The following is a 10,442-nucleotide window of genomic DNA, read 5'->3' on the forward strand; positions in this document are numbered from 1 at the left end:
ATGCTTCTGGCCGCTATGGAAACCAAATCTTCCGGATGTTAAATTTGAAACCGATGATCGGATCCCAATAGAAAAAAAGATTCAATTGGAATCTTAATTTTTGAAACAATTCCAAATTGGAACCGGTTCTCGATGCCCATTCCTACTACTGATAGTCTTCTACCCATAGATATAGAACAATCTATGCTTCTACCTCATGTCCACCTGAACTAAGTGTGACATCAGTGTCTTCGGTTCTTCAGTTCAACGAAGCCGCTTGATCCATAAACATCCAGGCAGATTGCAGATCAGCAGGCCTGTATAATTTCAAAAACTGTTTTTTTGATTTACACAAATCTGTTAAGTTTCATTGTGCGTTAGAAGAGGTGGAAAAGTTGCAATGCATGCAGGTCTGAATTATAACTAAAATAAGATAAGATAAGCCTTAATTGATCCCCAGACTGGAAAGCAGAGTGCCAATAGGCACCAAATAAGGCAAATAGGCCTAATAGGCCCCGCCCCATCTGTGAGTGTTGCTTTTTGATGGAGAAGATGTTTGATGGAGCAGACACATTATGTCTCAGCTGCAAGTTGGGATAAAGTACATTTCAAATGGATTTGCATTACTGTAGTGACTGAGGGCCTTTCCAACATAGCTACACCATCAGACACAGGATCTGACGGTGTTGCCTGAGATGAAGTGTCTGACTGTCAGCCCTAATTAAACCTAACAGGCTAAAAGAATCTGAGTTGCATAACCAGAAATGTTAACGTAGTGTGTTTTGGAGCAGCAGCTGGAGACTTAGAGATAATTTTTTTCCTGCTGAGCCAAATAGAGCGTCTGCAAATATCAAAACACAAGTTAATCACTGTCAGTAAATAGTTAAAAGTCACTGCTCACTGACAAACAGCCACAGTAGACATGTTTCATTTCGCTGATCAGAAGAATAAATGGCATTGCGTGACCCTGAACGTGCATAATATTTGGGGCTGTATGCGACTCCGAATTTTGTCAGCTGAATCGGATTTGGCTGCTCAATTCCAATATTAGATTTTTTGTCTTCCTTTTGTTATCAAGCAACGCATTGTTGAACCGCCAGATTTTTGAACGGGGTTCAGCGGGACGTTCATGGTGACAGCGTTGTTCACGTAATATAGTAAACAAGCCAAGTTAGCCCTTCGAGCTAATGCGTGCTAACTACGCTAACGACTGATCGCAACGTGCAACAATTATTTTGGCTGACACTAGATATTAAACAAAAGCCAGAAACTATATTGTATTAAGTTTCTGTGAGCTGTAGATTCAGCACTTCTAAGCTAGAAGGCTGAAGATAACGTTATCTTGGAGCCTCAGCGGGAAAAGCCGTTACTCTGCAGTTGAAAATACAAAAAAATACTTCAGAGAAAGAACAACAATGGGGATTTTTTAACTTGAACCGATGATGAGGTGGAACTGCTACTCGAAGGTACGTAAGCCTACCTAACTGATAAGACTGATTATCAGTTTTATACCCCAACCCTAACCCGTTGTTTCCAAAGGTCTCCGTTTCTTCCCGTCCATCCAACAATGCAACCCCAGAGTTTTCAAACTTAAACGTAGGTCAGCAGCGTTTCCAAATGTCTCCATTTTGGGCGCTCATAAACGCCAGTGTAGTGTGGACGTGAGGAATAAACATAGCAAAATATATGCGTTTTAAAACAAAAACCTACTAGTGTGGATGTAGCCTGAGATGATTAAAATCTTTGACTTTTAGGGGGGAAGCCCTAATCATATTATATTTGAACTTTGCACCACACATTTAACTTAAGTTCAGCTTTCTGTTATAGCTGACTCAAATGATCCCACAAAGCAACATAGAAAGTAAGGTATAATCAATAGTCACTAACCAAAATGTACCGACCATGATGCACTGTGCAGATGGATGGAAACTGTTCACGGTGATGTCCTTCCAGAGCAGACACAGATTCCAGTACATTCTTTTTAAACGCTACTTTAATTTACCCATTTTTTAATGTCAAGTATGGTTTGATGAACCTCATTAAATTCATATGACAAGATGGTAATTTGACAAAAGACAGATTCATTATTTTATGGAATAATTAGATTTGTTTTTATATCGGTGGTTATGAGTAAAACTTATAATCTGACAGGCCTTCGTACAACATGACAGTCAGTGTGGGTAAAAGTGTGTGTGCCAGAACCTGCAGCAGGTTCAGTCACGACACAGCAAAGAGAAGATATCACCTGCTGTCTATATCTCACTGGAGTGTGGGTCTGCATTAGTTCTGTCATCGACGGCTTCAACAAACCATATTAGTGCACAGAGATACAAAGCTATTGTACCTTCGTCAATCAATGATCAATTATTCCAGGACCACATTGCATCAGAACGCCTTCCTGATCCAGCTTCAGAATATTGCTTCACAATTTTTCACCACCACATACATATATACAGACCTGCATGTAAAAACATCATGTGGGCCAATCAATAGCAGTAGGTTGGCTGGTGAATGTGAATCCTACATGGTTTACAAAAGGGTGAAAAATAGCTGAGTATATGCTGGATTCTTTTTATGGCAGTGCTTTTCTTTAATATTGAATTAAAACACAATATTCTAATCTATTAACACATGCTGTATAAAACATGTTGACATTAATTACATTTTTTATAATACTAGCAGTCTTCTGTGGAATCCCAAGAATTCAATATATTTAACGAATAACGTGTTATGCGATAAATTATCCTAAGAATTAGAGATCGACCGGTACTGGTTTTTCAGGGCCGATACAGATTATTAGTAGTTAATGAAATCGATTAGCGATATTTGGAACTGATATGCATTTACAGTGAAAATGAAAATCTTTAAGTCAAAATTAGGATTTTGGAACGTTACAAACTCCAACATAAAAACCTTGTTAAAATGCTTTAAGCAATTATTTAATAAATTAGAAACTTTCAACATAATACACAGTAAAAGATAGTCAGATAGTGGTGTGGGCGGGACATTAAGTCAGACTCAGTGGTGAGTGAAACCGAAGCAGAGGAACAGGCACAGAGCTGTAGCCGAGCCAAAGTAGCACAATTTTTAATAATTAATTATTAAAAAATTAATTATCGGTTATCAGGCAAATAAAACGCCGATACAGATAATCTGCAAACTGCTAACGAACTGCAGCGAACACTCTTATTTTAATTTTCAGATAATCTGTTGATTCATTTTTTCAATGAAAAGTTCTGGAAATGGTCAAAAAGGGCCCACAGACCAAGTACACATCTTCAATGGGCATTTTGTACCAAATTAATTTGCCAAATACAATTACTAAAGAGATTCAATCACATAATCACACAAGCAGAGAAAAATGGCCAATTCTCATTTTGAACTTGAAAATGTGAATTTTTGCTTAATGAATGAGGAGCAGTTCAACGTTTTGGAAAATCATATCTGTCTCCTTACCAATAATTAGATGAGGAGATTAATAACCCGGTCATGTCTGTGCGTTTAATATCATTCGCGATGTGAACGGCACTGACATGCGAAAATTTGTCAACAGAAATTCGCTTAAGGCAACAGCTAACTTAGCGTAGCATAAAGACTGGAATTGAGAGCAAACAACTAGCCTGGCTCTGTCCAAAAGTCACAAAATCCACCTACCAGCTTTTCCATTGCTCATCTATCTGCACTTATATTTATTTATTCTCTGTACAAACAACAAACAGGTTTTTCAACAATGTATGGTTTGTGCCTTGTCTTGTCTTTATGCTAAGCTAGGCTAACCATCAGTAGCTTCGTGTTTAGCACACAGACATGAGAGCGCTACAAATCTTCTTATCTCACTCTTGGGCAAGAAAGCAAATGTTTGTATTTCCCAAAATGTTGAGATATTTTTTAAATTGTCAAATTTTTCAACAAGCTGTCAGTCAATTGAGAGCTGTAAAGATGAACTGATTAATCGATTATTTGTTAACTATTAAATTTATCACCAACTATTTTGATAATCGATAAATAAGTTTGAGTCATTGAGTCAAAAAGTAAAGATTCTCTGATTCCAGCTTCTTAAATCTAAATATGTTCTAGTTTCTAAACTGCTAAAGTTAACTGAATACCTTTGAGTTGTGGACAAAACAAGACATTTAAGGACTTCATATTGGGCTTTGGAAAACACATTTAAGACATTTTTCACCATTTTCTGATATTTTATAGACCAAACAACTAACTGACTAATCGAGAAAATAATCGACAGATGAATCGACAATGACAATAATCAATAATCACAATAATACAATAAATAAAATAATAAATAGTTGCAGCCCTAAGTCAATTCACTTTCCGATTGATTGATAAATTGCATTCCCTCAACGCTATCTAAAACTATCATGAATCTGAATCACACAATGCCCAAAGCAGCTACTGATAAGATGAATATTCTCTCAACTCAACCTGGAAAATAAAAACCCATTGTTAACCACTGCTGGCTGGCAGTATAGCCACCTACACACACCATAGACAGAGCAATCTTTGTATTTTTGTGAATAGCTCCCACAGCCTGACTTGAACCTTCAAACGCTGTATACCATTTATGTTGAAAAGGAGAGCTCACAGATGAGATCTGTAGCAAATCCCGTTATTATGTATCAATCGTTGAAAAGGCTGCATTATCAATATCTCCCCATGTCCTCTCAGTTTGAAGGGCACAGCCATATCATATGCACTACTCCATATCTGAAGAGCACACACGCAGAGTACACACATTTACATTTATATACACGCATTAGCTGATGCACTTTTCTGCAGAGTGACTCACAATCAGAGCAACAGCTCCAATTTTTAGATCACTTCTGAAGAAGAGCAAAAGGTCAGAGACAGAGCATTCTGAAAATATGGGACCTTGGGTGATACTGTAAGAGAGAATGTGAGAAAGAATAAGTGGGAGAAATAAGAGCTAATAAAAGAGGTCAAATGGGTTTTTCTTTTAGAGGGGGACAAAAGTGAAGCAGGGATATTATCTTTTCTGTCCCTGAATGTGCTTTCACTGGAACTTTGCAATTGTACACCATCTGACTGTATTATTGGCATGGGAGAATATTTCATAAACCACAGTTGCATCAAAGTAGATTCAGAAAAATTCTAACTTTCCTTTTAGGGAAAATGTATTAAACTTAAAACCTTGCTCTTGGGTGAAAAAAAGTCTTCAACAAAACACAGAGGCCACCTTGCTATGAAAACATGTATAATTGAGAAAGTCAGAAATATCTGCAGAATTATACTACATCACTGAGAATAACCAAGCTGACATATTTAAGAGGTCCTATCTGGAGTTGTTAGCTCTGAAATGTGTCTCTGAAGGCCCATCTATTTCAGCTGTGGAATACTATAAGCATATAAACTCATTTCCATACAGAGGAATGTACTTTTGTATGTCTATATTAACGGTTCCAAAAGTACAGACTGGGGACCACCCAGGGCCTTTACATGGATTCCACAGGGTCCTAAGCAAAATGAGAAGTGGTTTAATTTCGCTCATATTTCATTGCTTTGCCAAGATGTTACTACGCTGAGAGAATGCATAAAAACGTGATGAATTATAGGTTTCATTTCATACTATGGTTATCACCCCAGAAACTGACAGCTTTATGACTCTGAACAAAGACAACAAGCAGCAACAAGAGCTACATTAGAACTCAGTGAGTTCCCTCCTACTCGGTGTTGTCTAATGCTGTCTGTGGTCTCATGTAGGGATGGGCGACAAATTAATGAACATGACCGGCAATAATGCAAGTGCAAAGACATACATTTGTATTGAGAGCAGAAGGGCTGAATAAGAGGTGGGAATTATGAAAAAAAACTGGTTCTTCAGTGTGAAACATTCTAGATTTATTGACTCTCCAAATAGTCTTAAAACTTACTTTTGAAAGAAGCATTCATGTAAATTTCTCTTTAGGTTCCCTTTCTTCAAAAAGTTAATTGTTTATGTGAATGTCTTGCCGCTGGGCACTGCGATTTTCAGCAGACCTCTCTCAAACAGAAAAAATAGAACATTTGCTGGGGACTATTTTCCATCGGTGGATTAATACACATTAGGTACTCCTGTGAGTATTTGGAGCAGCGGGATGGTGAATGTGGTAGTGCGTCAAAATAAACTATTTCCAAATTGGGTACTTATTTTCACTTTTAGTATGTACTGCAGCTGCCTTTACAAAGTACATACTGTTGCATACAATATTCATACAACTGGGACCTACTACTTCTTCATAGAATTGCACCTTGAACTTTGACCCTCTTGCTCATATATGCTACCCAAAGGATTGTGGGTTAGAACAGCCAGAAACGCCTGATGGCTTGCATACAGAAAAATCCAAATGGATGCTGTATGACATCCTGGTATTTGTGGCATATTGCATTTGACGTAATAATGTATTGGGACGTACAAAATCGTTTCTTTTCCAGGCATACTAAATTGTAGGATAGTATAGGTATTGGAACGCATGCAGGGACAGTGTGTGCGTTCATGCTAATGAAGGAACATGTCACCCAGTACAACAGTGGCTCATTGATGGGACAACAATGGAGCTCTGTGGCACAGAGGAATAAGATACATCAGATGTTCACACACAATAGTTGTTATTAAGTTCATTTCATTGTAAGTTTTGGGCCTTTTCATGGGACAATACCGCCTGCTTTTTCATTCCATTTCTATGTATATTTTATACCGCCTGCTTTTTCATTCCATTTCTATGTATATTTTTTGATAACTATTAGGAACTCTTTTTTTTTACTTTGTAACATGATTATCTTATTGAAATGTATCTTATTGAAAGAGCATTCTCCTTTGTCATGTTAATCATTTGCCTGATAGGGACCAGGTAGGGTGGCAGCATGTTGGGTCTAATAGGTTCAGGAGCTATGATTCAGGGTGGGGATTCTCTGTTCTTTCAATAATTCAGCCGTAGCATATACAGTATCAACTTTCAGTGAAAGCGTATTGAGAGGATGTGATCATATTATTACGTTATCGTTGTAGTGAAAAAAAATTAAAAGGGTAATTCAAACATTTAAGAGTTACTGCAGTTTTTATGTTCCATATGTGTGAATAGGTTTGTCAAATCCATATTAGAGGAAACATCTTTACTGCATTCAACAATTATTTTAAACACAACTTTGCCTACATTTGCCATATTGTGATATACTGTAAACATATTTCAATTAAAAGGGGTCTTCATGTCTTCTGTAGATTGCCAAAGGCTTTTTTCTGAGAAAATGAATCAAGTAACATCACCAGGATAATATCTTGTTTTAGGTTTGTAGACTAACATGTTTCTGACAGAAAGCCTGTGTTACACACTGGGGGCATGAAGTTTAGAAGACAGAGATCATCCAACACAAAGAGGCTATGGGTTACATTAGGGAAATGTAGGATCCAGTGTTTTTACAGTTTGACAAATGAAAAACAGAAAATGGCAGGATATTTTGGACACTGCTGTATCGATTTTAGCCGTTCTTTTTTTTTTTTTAAACCGCTTCTCACAAGTCCCCCAAAAAAGGAAGAGTACTAAATCACCGGAGTACACTTTTAATATCATATTGATTTCAGCCACATCGCCCGGCCCTTGTCTCATTGATATCTACTCCACAGGGGAGGCTTGATATGGAGGAAAGAAAAAAAAGGTTTGCAAGGCCCTGCTTTAGCCAAAAAAAAACTAAACACGGTTATCAATATCAACAACTGCAGTTGTATGCATTTGGTGTATGAAGTCCATCGCTCCCACCTGAGCACATTTTATAATGGACACTCCTGCCGCTCATCATCAACACCAAACACTCCCTGGCTCGGCCGTTAAATATTCCCTTTCTCCTGTCAGGATGTCAGCACAGATGTACACTCACACTGCCATTAACCGTTACTTGTGTCATTAGAGCTCTGTGTGTTTAATGCATTTATATGCTCCCAGTGCCACAGCAATGTCCATGTTGTCAGCACGTTTCATTCCATTTCAATGTATACGATAAGGATGGACAGAGCCGTCAAAATGTACTCTACAGATGCATGCATAAGGATTTGGGTTCGGTTTAGACTTTTTTTCTCCCCCCCCCCCTTCTTCCTCCTCCTCCATGACTTGTTTGACAGGACCTCTTTCCCACCCAGGGTTTCTGGCAGTGGCAGTGGGTGTTAAGTGTAAATCTGAGGCAGCAGCTCCTCCTCTCTTAGGATTTCTTGCGGCCACATACAGTATGGTCTCGACAAAGTAGCTGACAGGTAAATGTTGTGCTTACATGGTTCAGAGAATTTGTGAGAAATTGTGCGGTGCGTAGCCGGCATTCAGGGTGACTGATGGAGCAACAATATCACACACACACGCGCGCGCGCGCACACGCACACACACACACACACACACACACACACACACACACACACACACACACACACACACACACACACACACACACAGACAGTGGCAGGTATTCATGGGTGAGGAGAAACCACAATAACACACACACACACACACACACACACATGCAGAGAGGCAGGTAGGCAGGTATTCATGGGTGAGGAGAAACCACAATAACACACACACACACACACACCTTGGAGAGATAAAGCAAAGCCTGGGTTGAAGGACAAGTCAGATTCAGCTCTAGTTTCTATTTAAAATGATGTGACAGGAGCAGTGGTTCACTGACACTCTCTCACTCACACACTCACACACACACACAGAGGAAAATGCAACACGTTGCAAAGTTACAGTATGCAAATTACACAACAATTTAGTAAACACACACCCAAACCCACACATTCCCACAGCATGGTTAGACTGTAGGGCCGCACTGAAGCATCTATACAGGGATTCAAACATTCGAATCAGACACATTTGACACATAATACGCACAAAACTGTATGAAATGGGGCTGACGTCTCAAGACCCCACGTGTGACCTATGATATGCATTTTGCACGTGCAGCTTCTTTGCACAACATTCTCTTTTTGTGTGCTTAAATATCGACGCCAAATCAAACGCTCCTACTGCAGTCCTATAGTTGATGAGGGAACGGCCACGCGAGCCTCCAATCTGATTCATCTAAACTCTAATTCTCAGCTCTCCTTCCTCACCCTCTGCTGATGGATCATGCGTCACGACTTGAACGCTGCCACACTGCAAACTGACCATCCAAACCCGCATTATCGCCTTGTGCGTATCGACCCCGGGAAAGTGGGCTGCGCGTAAAAAACGCGCCAGGTACGAAAACGCACAGCACCGTATTCTTGTATCCCTTCGTTTCTTAATCCCCAGCCCCCACCTCCCCCGCGTGGACACGCTAACTCACCCAGGGTGTGAACGCAGGTCCTCCCCGTTCGTCTCTTGATGTGTGTCCGTGTATCCAGTAAAAAGAGGTGGGAGAGCACGAGCGACAAAGGCGCTAACGAACTTGTGGACGGCAGCCAAACGCCACCGACTTCCCTCCTTGTGTGTGTGTTTGTGTGTGTGTGTGTGTGTGTGTGTCTCTCTCTCTCTGCTTCCCTCACTCTTCTCCTCTTCCCCGGGGCAGGTTGAACGGCGACTGTAATAATCCAGACATTGTCCTCTTCATCTGCACATTAAAAACACACAGATGGGATGGGAAAGACTTCCTTTCGCGTCACAAGACAAGTTTGGGGTTTAGAGGAATTCTCCTTCCTGATTGGGGATGCTGTATAGCGTAGACTACTCCGCGTTTAGAAACAGTCTTGAGTGAACAGTCCACGAATTTACAAAGCTCTCAATTAAGATGTTAAGTCAAACCTGGAGTTGAAATGTGGCCGCAGGCGTTGCAAAAGCTTAGAAAGTTTGCTGTCAGAGTGACTGAAAAAAACAGAAAAGACTGGGCGAGAAAAATGAGAAATAATCCCAGGAGGATATGTTCTCCTCACTTCCTTCTCCCGGACCAAAACAAAACTCTCCCTTCAGAGGGATTGGAGCGCACCTGCGGCCAAAACGGAGACGCGCAGGTATCCACAAACTGTGCACCCTCCTCCCCTCCCTGTGTGTGTTTTATTCCGCGGTTTTATTCCCGGTCTGCTGAGTCTATCTGCGCTCGGTCATCACTCAGTGTCAAACCTGGCGTTGTTTCTCCAAGTAGCTCAGGAAAGCATCTCTCTTCACCAGCGCTCTCTCCTTCTCTCTCTCTCCCTCCCTCTCTCTTCTCTCAACAAGCTCCGTCCATCCTCCTGTTGTGAAACCACACCCCCTCGGCAGCGATTGGCCAAAAGCCGCAGAGAAGGAGGAGAGGGAAGGAGAGAGAGAGAGAGAGAGAGAGGGGGGGGGGGAATTAGGGGATGGAGAGAGTGGATGGAAGAAGGTAAACCTATATAAGAGAGAGGAGAGGATGGAGAGGGAGATGAAGATGAAAGAAATGTGAAAGAGGAGGAACAGTGTGCCAGGGAAGGAGGATAAAGGAGGCAGAGAAAAAGGAAATTTGTGGATGTGTGT

At 40.4% G+C, this 10,442-nt stretch overlaps 1 protein-coding gene across 1 annotated transcript in view; it reads right to left on the reverse strand.

Annotated features, from left to right (window-relative positions):
• The window catches only part of brinp2 (bone morphogenetic protein/retinoic acid inducible neural-specific 2), a 226,393-nt gene extending 216,260 nt beyond the window's left edge, over positions 1 to 10,133 (reverse strand). Inside the window, exon 1 of the mRNA XM_039816764.1 lies at positions 9,301 to 10,133. The gene's annotated coding sequence lies outside the window, so the exon portion shown is untranslated. The remainder of the gene's footprint in view (positions 1 to 9,300) is intronic.
• Between the last annotated feature and the right edge of the window lie 309 nt (positions 10,134 to 10,442).

The sequence above is a fragment of the Perca fluviatilis genome, chromosome 11 (genome assembly GCF_010015445.1).
Source record: "Perca fluviatilis chromosome 11, GENO_Pfluv_1.0, whole genome shotgun sequence".
NCBI lineage: Eukaryota > Metazoa > Chordata > Actinopteri > Perciformes > Percidae > Perca > Perca fluviatilis.